The sequence below is a fragment of the Canis lupus genome, chromosome X, assembly GCF_048164855.1.
Source record: "Canis lupus baileyi chromosome X, mCanLup2.hap1, whole genome shotgun sequence".
Taxonomy (NCBI): Eukaryota; Metazoa; Chordata; class Mammalia; order Carnivora; family Canidae; genus Canis; species Canis lupus.
The window spans coordinates 66,533,900-66,555,358 of NC_132876.1; the positions used below are offsets into that span (position 1 = coordinate 66,533,900).

Genomic DNA, 21,459 nt, shown 5'->3' on the forward strand with positions numbered 1-21,459 from the left:
GGGGGGGAAGGTAGAAGTTGCCCAGGGGAAGGCTTGTCCCTGCCTAGAGGCCTGGCTCAGGGTGAAAAATGGGGATGGGGGTCCCTTGTCCGATGCCAGTTTCCCACAGCCCCCACTTTCCATGGTTTATCTCTAGGGGACAGCCCTGCTGTTAGAGCTTGAGGCCCTACAGAAGGGGTAGAGGAATGCATGCATGTGTATCTCCTGTGAAGTCCAGTGAGATCTGAGATTAAGATACCAGTTAGCCCCCACTCACAGAGTCAGAATTCTGATCAGTCCTCTCTCTCCTGGGGGATGCTCCTGAACTCTTATTATGTTAAAACATTCTAGGAAAGCAGCTTGTCAAATGGAAAATCTGTACTGATCATCACCCTGAGCTGAGGCCATCCCAAAAAGCAGGAGGGCAGAAGGCTTCTTCTTCTTCATGGTGGACAACCCTGTCCTCACTGTCTTTTGAGGAGGGGAAGCAGAAGCCTGGTGTGCTGCACAGTAGCCTGGCAGTCTCACGGATGCTGACTGTGTTGGGGAGCCTTGTGCTCTGGCATTGGTTCAGACCCAACTGTCACTGAAATGTTGTGCGGATCTGAGCCCATCTGACTCTCAGTTTTCTGACCTCTAGAAGTAGGGAGTTATTGTGTATGGTCCCTTGTCTCCCCTCAGACTCAGGTGGGCTGGGATTACAGTGCACAGCCCCCTACACCCAGGGCAGGAATTGCTCTCACCCTGAGTCAAAGGAGCCTGGCCCACCCCACTCCCACCCACCAGGCCAGCCTGGAGGAATCTATGTAGCCAGTGATCTCTGTCACTGGTCACTGGAAGGTGAGGGCACTTCCTAGAGCCACCCTACTGTGATCATGGGCTGTCTTCTGCTGGGCTTGGAGGTGGGATTCAGGGAGGCTCCAGGCAGGAAAAATGGGGGGGGGGGTGAGGTCAAGGCAGCTGCCCCAGAGATCAGCCTTTCAAGACCTGGCATCTGAGAAAGGAAGGGTGTCTCTATTCGATGAGAAAAACATCAGGGAGGCCAGCAGTCAGGAGCTGAGCAGGGTTCAGACAACCCCTTCTTTTTGCAGCATCTTTGTGGCTTCTGGTTGCTAGGATCAGGCTTTTCTGTTGCTAAGCAACTAGAGCTGGTGGATTAAAACCAATTTCCTGAGCTCACTGGCAGGGGGAGGGAGAGAAAGTGCAATGCAGATGCCATGGAGAAGCTCATCCAGGCCTCCAGGCTTTGTTGGGGGATGTGGGTGGTGGTGGGTGAAGGGAAGATGAGGCACAACTTTGAGCTGATCTCCAGGGAGAAGAGGGGTGGCAGGAATAGGAGAGGATTAGGCACCAGGTATTCACTATAAAGCCTAAAAGAAGAGAGTGAGACTGGCAATTAAAATGCCAATTAGAGCACTAATCAGTGCTAATGCTGCTCCTTTTTGAAACCTCAGGAAAGGGCTGTTGGTCCCTGGGGTGCTTCTGAACCACCTGACCAGGCCAGACAGGACTGGGCAGGGTTTGTCCTCCAAAAAGTGGGAGGATCAGAGTATTTTAGGGTCCACAGGGCCCCCAGGGGTTCTGGGGTTCAACCTCTTGCTGAATGCCAGAGGCCCCTCCACACCTGTCTGCTCAGATAATAACCTCAGTATGACAGAGAGCTACTTCTTCCTGGGATAGCCCTTTCTGTACCTTACCCTTAGAAAGTACTCTGTCCCTTGTAGCCCAAGTCAGTCTCACTGTGGCTCTTCCCTCAAGGGCCAAGGGAGCTAGTCCAATCTGCCTTGCTGTAGGGACTTGTGTGTCTCTTTTGTGAGCCTCATACCCCACCTCTTGCCACTTCTTGGGGGACAGCCTTGGTGGAAGACTTATGGTGACTGGTGCCCTCTGGTCCCCCACTCTCAGTCTGATCTTTAGCCTCCTTAGGGGGTGGGCCACTAGGATAGACAAATTTATAGAGTTTCTGGATTAATTCATCTCCCAGAGTCCATGCTTTTTCCACCACCCTGCTCAGGTGGATACCTCCTAGCCCAGGACAGTGTATCAGGTCAGAGGGAAATAAATTACTCTGAAGGTTGTTTACAAACCTAACAGAGAGGTTTCCAGTTTTGAAATGAGGGGTATGATGAGCTCTGTAATCCCATTTTCTAGTGAAATAACTGTAGCTGTTAAATTTCATTAAATTTAATTAATGTTGTCCTAATGTCATACAACAAATGAAGCAGTATTTATTCAAGAAACTAATAAATCTTTGTAAGAACAACAAGAGTCTATGGCATTTGAAGCATGAGTTTTCCTGTCCCTGCCCACATCCAGCTCAGTGTGATGAAAGTTCTATTCTGGGTGGGTGTGATCAATAACTTACAGTTCCATCATCTAGTACTCAGCTACAGTTTGATCCCTGGAAAGGTAAGATGCTAGAATCTTAACATTACTTTCTAGTTCTTTGTTGTAGAAGCTTTATTCTAGACTGGTGGAGCCAAAAGCCCTGGAGAGTCTTTCTACCACCCAGCTTCTCCTAGTGTGTGAGGTGAACGTAATAACCACTACACTACAGAAACCGGCCTAGCTTCTCCTAGTGTGGCTGGCCAAAAATATTGTGTCTTTGTTTACCTCAGCCTCATCTCACTCATAGGGTGGAGCTTCCATGCTAGGTTAAGTCAAGATGAGAAAAGCAGCAGCTATCATTGTTTCCAGCACCTTGCTTACAGAGCAGGGGTGTCATTCTGGGAGATGTGGGACTGGTATCCCCACCTCCAGCTCAAGTGCAGTGGGGCAGAATTTCTGCCTGGAAGAAAGACAGGTTTTTAAGAATGGAGAGCACCTCAGTTCTCCCTAAATAGACTAATATTATGTGGAAAAGTTCTTCCCTGGGGGTATTTTCAGAAACAATAAAGGTCTTGGTGGTGAGTAATTAAGAGGGAACTGGTAGCTCCATGACTCTAGTAGCAACTGTAGATTGGTAGACTAGCTAGAAATGTAATAGAAAAAAAAAAGCACAGAAAGATCTAAGAAGTACTATTCTAGGATCTAAGCAAGCCTCAAAGACTGATAATACCCTGCCCCTGCAATAAACTACAACATTAATTGGATCAGATTGTGGAACAATTTATGCCCACAGGCATCATTAAAAACACAATGGTGGAATTAAGCAGCAATTAGCATAGGCTAATAGCTGGGTGTGATACCACTGGAGACAGATTTGCCAGAAGCTAAATGGGGATCTCCGTGAAAGAAGCAGAGAGCCCCGCTAAAACCACAGTAGTAGTAATGCTGTGTGCATGTCCAAGGCTACAGCTACTTCTGGGGAGCAACATAGGGCCATGTACTGCAGGAAAGAGACTTCACCAAACAAGTCCAGAAAAGTCAGTAGTAGTATCCAGAGTTGCTACAATATATTATCTAAAATGTCCAGTTTTCAACAAAAAATCATGAAACATGCAAAGAAATAGTAAAGTGTGATCCATAAATAGGGAGAAAGAGCAGACAATAGAAACTGTCATGAGGAGGCCAGATGTTGAGCTTAAAAGGCAAAGCACCTATTACAAATATGTTCAACAACTAAAGGATATCATGCTTAAAGAATTAAAAGAATGTATCATAATAATAATGTCTCATCATATAGAGAATATCAATCATGAGAAAGAAACTTTTAACAAGAACTACATGGAAATTCTGGAGTTGTAAAGCACAGTAAGTGAAATAAAAAATTCAAAAGAGAAGCTCAATGTAGTTTTGAGGTGGGAGAAGGAAAAAATCAGCAAACTTGAAGGTAGATCAGTATATATTATGCAAATTGAAAAAGGATTGAGAATATAGAATGAAGAAAATGAACAGAGCCTCAGAGAAATGTGGGACATCATTAAAAACACCAATATACACACAATGAGATTGTAGGAAGAGAAGGGAGAAAAGGACAGAAAAAAAATCAGAAATAATGAAAGCTCCTCAAATTTGAAGAAAACATTAATCTATACATCTAAGAAGCTTTTACAAATAACAGGTTGGATGGACACAAGGAGAGACATCCCAGACACACCACAGTCAAGATGTAGAATGCTAAAAACAAAGGGAAATTTTGAAGGCAACAAGAGAAAAAAATGACTCATCATGGACAAGAAAAACTTCAGTACAATTAATGGCTGACTTTTACCAAAAATAATAGAGGCTGGAAAATAGTGGGATGACATAGTCAAAGTAGTGAAAAGAAAAAAGTTGTCAACCAAAAATCTTTTCTATGATATGTCCAAAATCCATAGCAGAAAGTAGATTACTGGTCACTAGAGACAGAGGAAAAAGGAGCTAGGGGAAATACTGCTACTAAATATAATCTTCTGGGGGTAAAAAAATGTTCTGGAATTAGATAATGGTAATCGTTGGAACATTAAAAACATACAAAAAGCACCAAATTTTACACTTTAAAAGGATGAATGGTATGGTAGGTGAATTTTAGCTCAATAAAAATTTTAAAAATAAAAATCTTGAGTCACTAGCCTAGCTTTCCAGCTAAAGAAACTAGAAATAGAGGACCAAACTAAACCCAAATTATGTAGAAGAAAGGTAATAATTAAGACTACAAGAGATATAAATTAAATAAACAATAAAAAATGGAGAAAATCAATAAAACCACAAATTGGTTATTTAAAAATATCTGCAAAACTGACAATTTTTAACTGGATTGACCAAAAAATGAAAAAAAGATTCAAATTAGCAAAATTAAGAATAGATCTGGGGGGTTCCAGGGTGGCTCAGCAGTTGAGCATCTGTCTTCAGCTCAGGGCATGATCCCAGGGTCTGGGATCGAGTCCCACATCTGGCTCCTTGCAGGCAGCCTGCTTCTCCTTCTGCCTATGTCTCTGCCCCCACCCCTCTCTCTCTCTATCTCTCATAAATAAAAACTTTTTTAAAAAAAGAATAAAGCTGGGATATCTACAACTTTACAGAAATAAGAGGAGCACAAGGGAATACTATCAACAACTATATGCCACTAACTTAGATAACTTAGATGAAACGGACAAATTTCTACAAAACCACAAACTATCAAAATTGATACAAGAAGAAATAGAAAATCTGAAGAGATACATTAAGAAATTGAATTAGTAATTAAAACACTCCTCCCTTTCTCAAAAAATCCCTTTACTGATTAATTAATTGTATCAAACATTTAAAGGATAATTAGTACCAGTCTTCACTAACTCTCCCAAAATAGAAGGAAGCATTCCCAACTCAGTCTATGAGCCCAGTATTACCTTGATACCAAAGCCAGCCTAAGATATTACAAGAGAATAAAACTAAAGACCAACACCTTTCATGAATACTGATGCAAAATCCTCAACTAAATATTTGCAAATTAAATACAGTAACATGTAAAAAAGATTGTACACCATGACCAAGTGACATTTATCCCAGGAATGCAAGGTTGACTTAATTTCTGAAAGTCACCTAATGTAATACATCATATCAACAGAACGAAAGACAAGAACCACATGATCATTTCAAAAAATGCAGGAAAAAGAATTTGAAAATACACAATATTCTTCGATGATAGAAGTATTCAATAAACTAAGAATAGAAGGGAACTTCCTTGACCTGATAAAGGCCACCTATGAAATAGCCAAGGCTAATATAATACTTATTGGTGAAAAACTAATTTCTTTCCCCCTAAATCAGAAGCAAGACAAGGATATCTGCTGTCATCATATCCATTCAACATTGAATAAGAATTTCCAGCCAGGCCAATTAGGCAAGAAAAAGAAATAGAAAGCATCCAAATTGGAAATGAAAAAATAAAATTATCTCTATTTGCAGATTACATGATCTTATCCTAAGAAACCTGAAAAATATATATTAGAACTAGTAAATTAGTTCAACAACATTGTAGGATACATTGTAGGATACAAGTATACAAAGATCAATGATACATCTCTGTAATAACAATAAACAATGTGAAATGAAATTAGGAAAACAATTCCATTAAGAATAGCATGAAACAACATAAATTAGCTAGGAATAAATTTAACAAAATAAGTATAAAACTTACACTCTGAAAACTACAAAATACTGTTGAAAGAAGTTAAAGAAAACCTAAACAAGTTGAAAGACATCTCTTCTTCATAGATCAGGAAATTTCATATTGTTAAAATGAAACTTTCTCTTAGTTGATCTACAGGTTCATCACAATTACTATCAAAATCCTAGCTGCTTTTTTTTTGCAAAAATTGATAAGTTGATTCTAAAATTTGTATGGAAATGCAAGAGATTCAGATGGCCAAAACAAACTCGAAAAAGAAAAACAAAGTTGGAAGACTCACACTTCCAGATTTAAAACATACTACAAAGCTACAGTAATCAAGACAATATAGTACTGGCATAAGGATAGATAGGCACATTATTAATGAAATAAAATTGGGAGTCCAAAAACAATTCACATTTATTGTGAATTGATTGCTGTTAAAAGTGCCAAGATAATTCAGTGTGTGAAAAAAATAGTCTTTTTTTGACATGAGGTAGGATTTATTGGTGGGCATGAATAAAGAGGGGGTAGTGCCAAGGTTCTCATGAGTGCAGAGCCTGCCGTTTGTCCAGAGGGCCATGATTAGGGATGTATTTGACCCCACAACCACTGACGATAAGCCACTTTTCAGCCACCATGTCTTCAAATTTGTCCACATTAAATTTAGAAAAAAAAAACACTTCTTGGAAATGTAGATCTTCTGGCAGCCAGGGAACTTGAACTTGGCCCTGCATAGGGCCACAATCACATGTTCCTTATTCTGCAGCTTGATACAGATGGACATGATGACTTGGCCAATGTGGACCCTGGCCACTATGCCCTAGGGCTTTGCAAGGTCACCTTGCATACCTGTCTGGAGCCTGTCAGCCCCAGCACAGGACATCTTGTTGATATAGATGATATGGAAGGGGTGGAATTCCACTCAGGTGTGAAAACCATCTTTGCCACAGCTTTTCACCATGTACTTGTTAGTACAAATATGGGCAGCATCCAGAGCTTCAGAGGAGAGCTACTCATATTCATCTGATACCATGTGCCCACATAGTGGGAACTCCTCGACTTTTGCCTGCTGCCCCAGGTCAAAGATGTGGATCTCAGCATCAGGGGCACCTCTACAGAAGGGAGACTTGGGATATTATTTGTTTTTACAATACTGGTAACACCAGTATGGACAGTGCTCCATGGTGACACCAAGACCTTCAGTGTGCACCAAAGGAAAGTAAAATGAAAAATAGTCTTTTCAGCAAGTGGTGGTGAGTCAATTGGATGCAAATGAATTAAGTTGGACCCTTACATCACACCATATACAAAAATGACCTCAAAATGAAACATAGGCCTAAATGTAAGAACTAAAACTGTAAAACTCTTAGAAGAAAGAATAGGAGTTCATCTTCATGACCTCAGTTCAGGCAATGGTTTCTTAGATATGATAACAAAAGCACAAAAGAAAGAAATGGATAAATTGGACTTAATAAAAATTAAGAACTTTTAAAATCATATACCCAAAAGAATTGAAAGCATGGACTTGGACAGATATCTGTATACCTATGTTCATAGCAGCACTATACACAATAGCCAAAAGATAGAATGATCGAAATGTCGATCAACAGATGAACGTATCAACAAAATGTGATATATACACAATGGAATATTACTGAACTTTTAAAAAGAAGAAAATTCTGACACATGCTACAACAGGGATAAACTTTGTTGGCATTATGATAAGTGAAACAAACCAGTTATGAAAGAATAAAGGTATGACATCACTTTTAGGAGTTATATAGAGTATTCATAGAGACAAAATGTGGAATGTTGGTTGCTAGGGGTTCAGGAGAAGAGGATTGTGAGTTATTGTTTAATGGGTACAGAATTTCAGTTTGGGAAAAAGAAAAAGTTCTAGTTTTGGGTGGTACTAATCATTGCAAAACAATGTGGATGTACTTAATGCCATTGAAATGTATACTTAAAATAGTTAAAATGGCAAATTTTATGTTATGTGCATTTTGCCACAATAAAATATTTAAAACTTTTGTGCTTGAAAGAACATCAGCAATATAGGAAAGACAACCCACAGTATGGAAGAAAATATCTGCAAACCACTTATCTGAAAAGGGTTGAATATACAGAATATATAAAGAACACTGACAACTCCGTAATACAAGAGAAATAGGCAAAGGGCTTCTGGTCTGGCTTGTAAGGAGCTTAGAAGTCATTTATCACTCTAATTAAAGCTAAACAGACTGAAAAATCACAAATGTTTCTTAGATCCATCAGAGAAGTGAGGTCACAGGGAAAATCACTGTACCAAAAATTATAAAGACAGTTGAATACAGAGAATCACAACTTATTGGAGCTGACACCTCTGTGGAACAAGCAGCATGGCTGGAAAACCTAAACTGTAACTGGAAAATTGTTAGAGGCTCAGTGTGAGAAAGTATGAGACCTAAAAACTCCAGGAGGGGCCCATGATGGGCGGGGGGGAAACATTTTGTAAATTTTACCTCAACAGCTCTACAAAATTCTCACAGTAAAGACTGAAGAAAAAGCCTTTCCTGCTTCTGGCAGGAGAAGGGAAAATGTAGCCATTTTGAAACACACCAGAGCATTCTGTTCTTCTTAACAATGTCTGCTCTCAGCAGAAACAATTTTACTAGAGCCTAAACTATAGGGGTTTTATTGGAGACTAACTCACCTGGAGGAAGAGAAATACTCAAGGCAGCAGAAGGAAGGAAATAATAAAGATTAGAGCAGAAATAAATGATGTAGAAACTTAAAAAACAATAGAACAGATCAATGAAACCAAGGGCTAGTTTTTTGAAAAAAAATTAATAAAATTGATAAAACTCTAGCCTGACTTATCAAAAAGAAAAGATAAAGGACCTAAATTAATGAAATCACAAATGAGAGAGGAGAAATAACCAACACCACAGAAATCCAAACAATTCTAAGAGTTTTTCATAAAAAACTATATGCCAACAAATTGAACGACCTGGAAGAAATGGATAAATGCCTAGAAACATACAAACTAACAAAACTGAAAGAGGAATAAATAGAAACTTGAACAGACTGAGATCCTGCAAAGAAATTGAACCAGTTATCAAAAACTACCAACATACAGAAGTCCAGAACCAGAGAGCTTCATGTGCAAAATCTACCAAACACTTAGAGAAGAGTTAATACCTATTCTTCTCAAACAATTCCAAAAAAATAGAAAAGAAAGGAAAACTTCCAAATTCATTGTATGAGTCTAGCAGTACCCTGATGTCAAAACCAAGTAAAGACATCACTAAAAAAGAGAACTACAAGTCAATACCCATGATGAGCATAGATGCAAAAATTCCCAATAAAATACTAGCAAATCAGATGCTACAATACATTAAAAAAATCATTACCATGATAAAGTGGGATTTATTCCTGGGTTACAAGGGTGATTTAATATTCACAAATCAATCAACATGATACACCATATCAATAAAAGAAAGAATAAGAACCATGTGATCATTTCAATAGATGCAGAAAAGCATTTGGTGAAGTATAACATCCATTTATGATAAAAATCCTCAACAAACTAGGGTTAGAGGGAACTTACCTCAACATAATAAAGGCTATGTATGAAAAACTGACAGCTAATATCCTTAGTGGGGAAAAACTGACAGATTTTCCTCTATAGTCAGGAACAAGACAAGGATGTCCACTCTCACCACTCTTATTTACCATAGTACTGGAAGTCCTAGCCACGGAAATCAGGCAACCAAAAATTTTAAAAGGCATCCACAATGGCAAGGAAAAAGTAAAATTACTTGCAGATGACATGATCTCATATATAGAAAACCTGAAAGACTCTACCAAAAAAATCCACTAAAACTGATGTATGAATTCAGTAAAGTCTCAGGACACAAAATCAATGTACAGAAATTTGTTGCATTTCTATATACCAATAACGAAGCAGCAGAGAAATTAAGGAATAAATCTCATTTACAATTGCACCAGAAACAATAAGATACCTAGGAATAAACCTTACCAAAGAAGTAAAAGAAAACCATAAAACACTGATGAAAGAAATTGAAGATGATACAAAGAAATGGAAAGACATTCCATGCTCATGGATCAGAAGAACAAATATTATTAAAATGTGTATACTACCCAAAGCAATCTACACATTTAAAACAATCCTATAAAAATACCAAAAGCATTTTTCATGCTACTAGAACAAACAATTCTAAAATGTATATGGAACAACAAAAGACCCTGAATAGCCCAAGCAATCTTGAAAAAGAAGAGCAAAGCTGGAGACAACACAATTCTGGATTTCAAGATATATTACAAAGATGTAATGGTCAAGACAGCATGGTACTGGCACAAAACCAGACATAAATCAATGGAACAGAATAGAAAATCCAGAAATTAATCCACAACTATATGGTCAATTAATCTTTGACAAAGAAAGAATATCCAGTGTGAAAAAGACAGTCTCTTCTACAAATGGTGTTGGGAAAACTGGACAGCAACATGAAAAAGAGTGACACTGGACCATTTTCTTACACCATACACAAAAATAAGTTCAAAATGAATTAAAGATGTAAATGTGAGGCAGGAAACCATAAAAATCCTAGAGGATTTAATCCTAGAGGCAATAACTCTTTGACATTGGCCATAGCATCTTCTTACTATATACATCTCCTCAGGCAAAGGAAATAAAAGGAAAAATAAACTATTGGGACTTTATCAATATTAAAAACTTCTGCACAGTGAAGGAAACAAAAACAAAACTAAAAGCAACATAAGTAATGGGAGAAGATAGTTGCAAATGACATATCTAATAAAGGGTTAGTATCAAAAATATATAAAGAACTTAGAAAATTCAACTCCCCAAAGCCAAATAATCCAATTTAAAAATGGGCAGAAATCATGAATAGAGATTTTTCAAAAAAAGACATACAGATGGCTAGGAGACACACGAAAAGATGCTCAATATCACTCAGCATCAGGGAAATACAAATCAAAACTACAATGAGATAGTAGCCACACACCTGTCAGAATGGCTAAAATAACACAGGATACAAAAAATGTTAGTAAGAATGCAGAGAAAGGGGAATTCCCTTACATTGTCGGTGGGAATTCAAACTGGTGTGGCCACTCTAGAAAATAGTATGGAGTTTCCTTTAAAAAGTTAAAAATAGAGCTACCCTATGATCCAGCAATTGCATTCCTAGGTATTTGCTCAAAGAATACAAAAATTCTGATTCAAAGGGATGCATGCACCCCAATATTTATAGCTGCATTATTAATAATAGCCAAATTATGGAAAGAGCCCAAATGTCCATTGACTGATGAATGGATAAAGAAGATCTAATATATATATATCATAAAAAATGAAATCTTTCCTTTGTAACAACATGAATGGAGCTAGAGTATTATACTAAGTGAAATAAGTCAGTCAGAGAAAGACAAATACGATATGATTTCACTCAATGGATTAAGAAACAAAACATGAACATGGGGGAAAAAGAGAGAGGCAAACTATAAAACAGACTCTTAACTATACAGAACAAACTAAGGGTTGCTGGATGGGAGGTGGACGGGGGATGGGTTAAATGAGTGATGGGTATTAAGAAGATCACATGTTGTCATGAGCACTGAGTGTTATAAGTGATAACTCACTAAATTCTACACCTGAAATTAATATTACACTGTATTTAATTAACTGGAATTCAAATAAAAACTTGGTGGGGGAAGGAAGACTAAAAAATTCCTGGAATTAATAAGCAATTATAGCAAGGCTGCAGGGCACAAGGTTAACATAAAAAAGTCAATCGTTTTCCAAAATTAACAAGTGAAATTGAAATTAAAACACACTACCACTTACTTTATCACCCCTCAAAATGAAATACTTAGGTATAAATCTTTAAAAGTATGTACAAGATCTATATAAGGAAATCTACAAAACTCTGATGAAAGAAATAAAAGGATTAAATAAATGGAGAGATATTCCATGTTCATGGATAGGAACACTCAATATTTTCAACACGTCAGTTCTTCCAACTTGATCAATGCAATTTCAATTAGAATCCCAGCAAGTTATTTTGTGGCTGTTGACAATATGACTGAAGTTTTTATGGAAAGGCAAAGGACTGCAAATAGCCAACATGAAATGAAAGAGAATACCCCAAATACCAAGTAAAGTTTGGAAGAACTATATGTGACAAATGATGCTGTTAAGTCCTCTTACTTGAGGACAAGTTATTGTTTATCTTGAGAAAAAGGATATAATAGTTTGTATCTTCTTGGCTATATAAAAGAGCAAGATTCATTTTTGTCTTTGCAGTCTTAGTGGATTGACTATGGTGTAGGCATCATAATCTGGATTAATGCTTAATCCATAATAAAATTATTTTCTTTATCTTTTAAAAACAAAACTGGTAGAGAACAAAGTGGGAGGGCTGATACTACCCAACTTCAAGGCTTACTTACTATAAAGCTTTAGTAATCAAGATGCTGTGGCATTGGTGAAAGAATATACAAATAGATCAGTAGAGCCCAGAAATAGGCCCATATAAATATAGTCAACTGATCTTTGGCAAAGAAGCAGAGACAATACAATGGAACAGAGATAGTCTTTTCAAAAAAAAATAATGCTAGAACTGTACATCCATGGGCAAAGAAAGAAAGAAAGAAAGAAAGAAAGAAAGAAAATTAATCTAGTCACAGACCTTACATTCTTCATAAAAATTAACTCAAAAATAATCATAGGGGATGCCTGGGTGTCTCAGTGGCTGAGCGTTTGCCTTCGGCTCAGGGCATGATCCCAGTCCAGGAATCGAGTTTCCATTGGGTTCCCCACAGCAAGCCTGCTTCTCCCTCTGATTATGTCTCTGATTCTTGCTCTGTGTTTCTCATGGGTGAATAAGTAAAATCTTTAAAAAAAAATCATATACCTAAAAATGGAAATGCAAAACTCTTAAACTTCTAGAAAATAATGTAGAAGAAAATCTAGATGACCTCAGATATGTTAATGACTTTTTTATATAATCCATAAAAGAAAGAATTGATAAACTATATTTCATTAAGATTAAAAGGTTCTACTCTGAAAAGACTCTATCACAAGAATGAGAAAACAAGTCACAGACTGGGAGAAAATATTTGCAGAAGAATATCTGATAAAGGACAGTTCCTAATCCACAGTATACAAAAAACACTTAACATTCAATAATAAGAAAGTAAACAAACCAATTAAAAAATGGGCAAAAGATCTTAACAGATACCTCACCAAAGAAGACATACAGATGGCAAATAGGCCTATGAAATGATGTTCCACATCATGTGTCAATTAGGGAATTGCAAATAAAAACAACAATGAAATAGCACTATACCCTTATAACAATGGCCAAAATTCAAAACACTGACAACACCAAATGCTGGTGAGGATGTGGAACAACAGGTTCTCATTCACTACTGATGGCAATACAAAATGGTATGGCCACTTTGGAAGAAAATTGAACAGTTCCCTACAAAACTACATCATCTAACCACATGATCCCCTCCAGTTACGCTCCTTGTATTTAGCTAAAAGATTCAAAAAAACCTATGTCCACACAAAAATTTGCACACAATTGCTTATAGTAGCTTTATTCATAATTGTCCAAGCTTGGAAGCAACCAAGATGTCCTTCAGTAGGTGACTTGATAAACTGTGGGTACATTCAGATAATGAGATATTATTCAGTACTAAAAAGTAATGAGCTATCAAGACAGGAAAAGACATACTACTAAATGAAATGCATATTACTAAGTGAAAGAAGCCAATCTGAAAAGGCTACATATAATATAATTTCAAGTATATGACATTCTGGAAAAGGCAAAACTATAGAGACAGTAAAATGATCAGGTTATCAGGGGTTCAGGGGAAGGGAGAGAGGAATAGCTACAGAGCACAGAGGATTTTTAGGGCTGGGAAACTATACAATAATATAAGGGGGAATATTATAATGGAGGAGTTTGACATTTGTCAGAGCTCATAGAATGTGAGCTCTGTTCAATGTTCAATGTGAACATTGAAGAGTGAACCTAATGCAAAATATGGACGTTGGGTGATAATGTGTCAATGTAGTTTATTGATGGTTGAACTTCAAATGTATCACTCTGGGATGTTCGTAGTAGGGGAGGCTGTGCATATAGAGGAACAGAAAAAATATGAGAAATTTCTGTATCTTCCATTCAATTTTGGCATGAACCTAAAAAGAATTTTTAAAAGTCAGACAAAATATTTGAATAAATATTTCTCCAAAGAAGATATATGAATGGCCAATAAACATATGAAAAGATGCTCAACATCAATTGGGAACTGCAAATCAAAATCAAAATGAGATACCACTTCACACCTACTAGGATGGCTATAATAATAATTAAAAAGGAACTAAAAAATAAAAATTTTTAAAAATAATAAAGGAAAAATAAATGTTGGTGAGGATGTGGATAAATTGAAATCATCATGCATTGCTGGTGGGGATGTAAATGGTTCGTTTGCTTTGGAAAACATTTTGGCAGTCCCTTAAAATGTTAAACATAGAGTTATCATTTAATCCAACAATTGTACTCCTAGGTATATACCTAAGACAAATGAAAACACATCTACAAAAAAACAAAAACAAAACAAAACAAACAAAAACTCGAATACAAATGTTCATAGCCAAAAAGTACATAAACTGATGAATGGATAAACAGAATGTGGTATATCCATACAATGGAATATTATTTTGCCATAAAAAGTAATAAATTACTAATACATGCTACAATATAGAAGAATCTTCAAAATAAAAAAAATATTTTGATAGGTGAAATAAGCCAGTAAAAGAAAAAGAGCACATATTCCATTTACATGAAATGTCTAGAACATGTAAAGACATGTAGACTAAAAGTACATTAGTGTTGCTTAGAACTGGAATGGCAGAATGAGAAAATTCAGGGTGATAGCTAAAAGGTATAGGTTTCTTTTTGGAAGATGACAATGTTGTAAAATTGATTATGGCGATAGTTGCACAATTCTGTAAAGATACTAAAAAACATTGAATTGTGTACTTTAAATGGGCTGATTGTATGGCATATGAATTTTGTCTCAAACTTATTTTAAAAAAGCTTAGCAGAACAAAGGTAGTTTTTGGGGTGAGCCATAGAGAATGATCAAATAATCAAAGTAAAGAAAGGTATTTTAAGCTAGTGGAAAAGTGTGAACAAAATATGATAATATGGTACAAAATATGAATGATATGATGTGAATGAAAAAGGCATGTGTGCGTGGTTTAGATAGGTGTTAAGTGGAAGATGAGCCTGAGAAAGTAACCTGGGAACTTGAATGGTATACTCAGCAGTTTGGATCTAATATCACCAACTTAAATGAAGATTCATGAGTGGTTCCTGTACTGGAGACTGACAAACCCAGATTTCCATTTTATGGAACATGACAACAATCAGTCTATAGAATATATGAAAGGAGGCAAGGAGGTTATGGGTCTTGACCTGCTTTCTCCATGCCCCCCCAACATACATAATTTAGGATATCCTCTGTTTTAGAAGCTTCCCTTCCATCCTTAGCCCTAGACTCCTGTTCCCAGCTCTGCTGCTAATCTATGTGACCTAAATCAAATCCCTTACTCTTCTGCATCCTTGTTTCTCCATCTATATCATGAGGAGTTCTTTTTTTTTCCATCAGGAGTTCTGAAAAGAATTTCAATAAGGGCCCTTATCACTTTCCAGTTTAGCTCTTTTTAAGTGGAATTAAGTCCTAGTGAGCAGAGAAGGGACAGCGATAGAGAATTGCCGGAAGGCAAGGAAAAGGGATAAGCCCTTAGAGGTCCTTAGATCATATTGTTTTGGGTTAAGATAGGAACCCATAGGTAGGAATCCATAGGAAGCATACCTTCATTAACAACCTAAACAATCCACTGAAAAATGGCAGGCAGACCAAAAAGTCCTTGGAGATCAGGCATAGCAACACTGTAGTGAGGATCCTTGCTGTGGCCTTTTATGCCTATCCTTAAGAGGTTTCTGGGTTCCTACCCATAATTCACAGAGGCCTTACAACTGAGGAGAAATGACCCAGAGAAGAAGGTCTACTTATCCACAAAGGAGCCATGGTTTAGAAGGCTGGTGTGGCAGTGTCATAGAAACTGGGGATCCAGGTTTAGAAGCAATAAATATGGGTACAGCAGACAAAGGGAGCTGGGATTGATTCCCTGGGGCACCCCTAGGGCTGATGGGAGCTTAGTGAGCATCTGTTCCCCAGCTTCTAATTGAGAGTGGTAGAAGTAGTAAAAAGGGAGTGGAAGGATGGAAGTCTTTGAATAAATCCAAAACTCTCAAAGTTTAAATTGATCCAGGATAAGATGACATATAGTATATGCTCACTAAATTTCAATTTCTTTCTTTTTGGCTACACCAGTCATTATCTTTACTGGTCAGTTCTGATTAGCAGTTATGACATCTGCTAATAAGATGAGGAAATGAATTATCATGTAATCAATATATTTATTGGTAAACAAAATCTTGAGAAATGCATGGCTCAGGAGAGGAAATATTTTAAAGGGTGAAAAATTTGAGAACTGTTGACAGAATCCAAGCATTTAATTTTACTCATGAGGAAACTGAGACCCAAAGAACAGTAGTAACTTGTCTGAAATCACATAGTGAGTCTGGTTCTGTCAGATCTGGAGCCCAGGTCTTTTAGTCTTTTAAGCACCAGCCAGAACTCTGTTTCCTCTGCTCCTCTCCACTCCAGGACTGCTTATTCCCCACAATAAAGTAGGTACTCAGGAAAGATTTGTTGAATTAAATGAAACCCATCAGTTTTGCCAGGAAAGTGTCTAGCTTAATTGTTTCCATGGACTGAAAGTGATCTGTGTTGGCAGAATTGGGCCAAAAAACCTAGACCTTAGGCCAAAAAGTCTAAAACCTCTGTAAGGCCGTATCACTAAGTATTGAGTATTATGACAAAATCATGGGCTTCTGGACCATGTTAAATTTATGGCAACAGTAACTTAGATTAAGACAACATTACAGTCTCAACCCAAACCACAAATTCCAAAACTCCAAGATCCCTTTGACCAGGTGAGTGTTTTATTGTACCCCTAATGTCACTGAACTGGCCCTGAGAGTGGCTGTGGCTTGGGTGGAGCTTGGTAAAGTAATTCAGGGAAGGGCAACTTTGTTTTCGTTAGGCACAACAGGTCTATTTCTCTGTGGCAAAAAAAGGTTCAAAGAATGAGAGCCCCAGAAAAAGCATGAATTTGCAGCAGACCCCAGTGAAAGGAATGGCAAGTGAGGAGCCAAGGGAAAGGGGTGGAGAATGCTGTTACCTGAGCATCTTTTTCATAGCTTTTGAAGAGCCAGATCTAGAGAAAGCTCATAAAGATGATGAAAGTAAAAGTTCACACTAGCTCTAAACACCAGGGCTTTGAAGCATTGATGAGAGAGTATGGAGTTGACATCCACCACCCATCCGGACTCCTGGAACCCTGGGTCCTTGGATGGAGCCTGTACCCTTCATCCTAGGTTTTTCCCTCAATGGCATTGCCTGCTGAGTTTGCAGTTCTGTTGGTTCCCTTCTCATCTCTCCTTGGAGGTGGCGTTGACCAGCCCTCTCCCACCACATAAGGACATCTTGTTCTTCCTGATCTAGGAAAGCAAGCATTCCCTGGGGTCTGGGAGGGTCAGAGAGGGGAAGTTCTAATGTTTGTAAGCAGATCAATCGGTTGCCTGGGCAGCCCCAGGGGCTCCTGGTCCAGATATTCTTCACCACCTTCCTTTCAGTCCCCTTCTCATCTTTGTCCTGTCTCCTCACATGGTCTCTTGACTACTTTGTTCATTGCCCAGACACTTTCAGCAAGCCAAGAACAATGCATTCCATCTCCCTGGAATTGTCACTCAAATATGGGGGTTGGCTGAAGAAGAAAACTGCAGTGTGCTCCTCACTAGGCCTTTCTCCAGCCCTCAGCCCTTTCCTGTCTGGCAGTGGGGACTGCCCTGGTGCTCAAATGCTGTCTCCAATCTACCTTATAGGCTGAGTGCTACATCCAGCCTTCTTGGCAGCCCAGTATAGTGAAATACTATTCAAGCTGATCTGAGTGGCCTCAAGGCCCAGGAGAAGAATCTGAAGGGTGACAAGGGCAGCAAGAACCTGTGGAGTTGCAGCAGTTGATGAGTCAATGCTTTCTGAAGGGTTTTGTTCTTGTCTTTCTCTGCAGTAATTCTATTCTCAAGGACATATGAAGGGACTCCAGAGTCTGGCAAAGATTTTGTGCTTGTATTCCCCATTCCAGGCTACCCACACTGTGGCAAAATCTCCTTAAGCCACACTGTCTCCTGGCCTGAGAGTCACTTTGGTTTCCAAATAGTCCCATAGGGCCATTTTAAATTTTATTAAGGAAATATAAACTAAGATAACATAAGAATGAAATAAAAGTATGGCCATTTCTTTGGGGAGGTATGGAAGGAAGACATGAGATAGATCTCATATCCTATCCTATTAACAGATGTACCTCATGCAATTCACTCCAAACCCCCTTCTTGAAACAACAGATGTTTTTGCTGGCCATGGGCCAGCCCAGTCCTGAAGGCCAGTTTCCTCTGTGTTGCCATATTCTCTGGCTCAATGGCAGAACAATAGGTCTGCAACAATTTTAGGATTCTGTCTACTGTTTCATTCATGGATTTCTAGTCTCTCCTATCTGAGTGAAGACTGTAACCTTTGTCTAGGCCAGTGAGTTTAAAAAGAAATTAATACTGTCTTTATTTGGTATTATAGTTATTGGTTTGTTTTACTAAAGGTAAATATTTACAAGGGCTTTGCCTCTCATTTCCCCCAAGAAACTTTTTTCTACAAAAATCTTAAGTTTTTCAACTGTAATTCTTCCTGCATGGGTTGTCAGAACCCATTCCCCATGTTTGGGCAAGTGCTACCATAGGGTCAAAATATGTAATAACATCAAAAGGATGTATAACATCAACAACAATAAAAATGCCAAAAATATCCTTGAGTACAAAAGAGAAACACAAATGCAACATTTGCCAAGTCAGTTTCCGCTAGAAACATTCTGAAAGTGGAAGTCATCAATTAAATTAAAAAGTACTTGTAAATGACTTATACATAAATGTTCATAATAGCTTTATTTATACATCTAAAAACTGGCAACTACCAAAATATCCATTAACAAGTGAAATAATAAACTGTGTTATATCCATACAATGGAGTACTACTTGGCAATAAAAAATAACAAAATATCAATACACACTTTATTTTGAATCTCAAAATAATTATGCTGAGTGGAAGAATCTCTAGATAAAAATAGTACATACTGTATGACTCCATTATTTATTTAATTTTAAATTTTTATTTGAAGTATAGTTGACTTATTATATTAAATTCATTTCCTGTATACAACCTAGTGATTCAACAATTATATATATTACAAAATGTTCATAATAAGTGTATTATAATACTATTGATTATGTTCCCTATGCTATACTTTTTATACCCATGACTTATTTTATAACTGGAAGTTTATACCTCTTAATCATTTTCCTTCACCATTTTCCCCATCATTCTACCCCCTTTCCCTTTGGCAACCACCAGAGTATAATTCAATTTATATAAAATACTAAAAAATGCCAACTAATCTATAGCAACAGAAAACAGATTAGTGGTTGTGTGGGGATGGTGGTAGAAGGAGAGGTGTACTGAACAAGGGTGTGATGAAACTTTTGAGGGTAATATGTTTGTAACTACAGTATTGCAATGACTTCATGGATATATACATGTACCAAAGTTTACCAAATTATACATTTTAAATGTATGCAGTTTACTGCACATCAATTATACCTTTATAAGCTATAAAAAGCATTAGATTTAGAGCAAAAAATTAAATATAGCAAATGCTGTTGGGCTAACTCAATATCCATTTCAATTCTCTTCTCTATTTGTGTCAACATTACAGAAGCTACAAACTCTAAATGCTTACTTTTCTAGACTCACGGCTAGAAGTTAGAAAGTTTAAAATATTTCTAAATCTATGGAACCCCTTTTCCTTTCCAATTGCAGTCTTACACTGGAGCACATTATATAAACCATATAAAAGGAGGGCTGCACTGGTGTTATATGGGAATGGTTGTCAGGATACTGGAACCTCCACTGATTTTTTTTTCTTATTTACTTTCTCTTCATTTATCCTCTCCTTCCACTGTGGTCCCTGAGGGGTACTAAATAATCTCGAGTTGTACAGATCTCTTCTTTCCCAGGCCACTTACTTTCTCAGTATCTATCGTAAAAGATGATAGAGTCCAATCCTTTCACTTGATAGATGGAGAAATTGAGCCATAAAGAGGTGAAATGACCTGTACATGGTCTCAGAGACAGAAGCAGAAGTTGGTGGTCCAAGTACTTGGGAAGTACTAAGACAGAGCCCTGTGTTGTGCCTGTGGTGGTGTTTCTGAAGACGTTTTGTTTTGATGGGATTTTCTCTTCAGTTTCTATACAAGTGTCTTGCACCCTTAATGAATTCCTGCTATGCTAATCCCAAGCACAACTACTTCCTTGCCCCCTGCTTAGTCCTGTTTCTATTTGGTCAGGGTCTTCCAGACCTGTGAACCTTCTTCCTCCCTTCTGGAGCAGCCCAGATATCTGCAGATCTCAGCAGATCTGCAGCAGGCTCACTCGATGGTAAAGTTGTGACATTTTGGGATAAAAACACCAAATTAGAACCAAAAGCTCTGGGTGAAACACTGGCAGTCAGGAGGCTACAAGGAAACAAGTACTTCAGTACAAGTACCACTTCAAATGAAAAGAATTTCAAGCCCCCAAATAGCCTAGGAACCAGAAAGTATAAACAATCTTGATTCCTAATCCTTCTCTGGATGCCTACAAGGAGCTCCACCCAAATTCAGAGGGGCAGCTCCAGACCCTCTTCAAAGATACTGGGTCAACAGAGGTGGGGTTTCCTCCACTAGGGGTTAGAGGAGACAGGAAGAGGGAGTTCAAGGGGAGGGGTAGCTATAAAAGGAGCTGATCTGGGCTGGGCCAAAGGGTTCAGGAAGAGACACTTCACTGAGGGTAGGAGAGAAGGAAGGCCACTGTAGCGGAGAAGGTAAGATTTAGAGAAATCAGGAGCTTGGAATAAAGCATCCTGGCCTCTCCAGAAAAATCTAGAAATGAGATTAAGGCTGAATCTCACCTAGGAGGAGGTGGAAGTGATTAAGTTTAAAATTTCTGGGGTGGTTTCTGGCGACATGAAGCTGAGAGCTAGAATGCCTTTCAATCTCATAATTTCTTTAATTTGGTGATTATACCAGAGCCACAGACCCTATGTTCCCTACATCTGTACCTGCCATTTAGTAGCAGATGCATTCCAGGCCAAGTAACAAGGTAAAGAAGACTGTAACTCCAAAAGCAGCCTTCTTGCAAAAGTAGGTCACCATGTGTGT

General features: G+C 38.0%; 1 protein-coding gene and 1 pseudogene across 1 annotated transcript in view; both read right to left on the bottom strand.

The window, feature by feature from the left end:
• The window catches only part of SLC16A2 (solute carrier family 16 member 2), a 115,943-nt gene that overhangs the window by 44,332 nt on the left and 50,152 nt on the right, over positions 1-21,459 (bottom strand). The gene's annotated exons all lie outside the window — the stretch shown is intronic.
• LOC140627816 (large ribosomal subunit protein uL16-like) lies at positions 6,535-7,175 on the bottom strand (annotated as a pseudogene).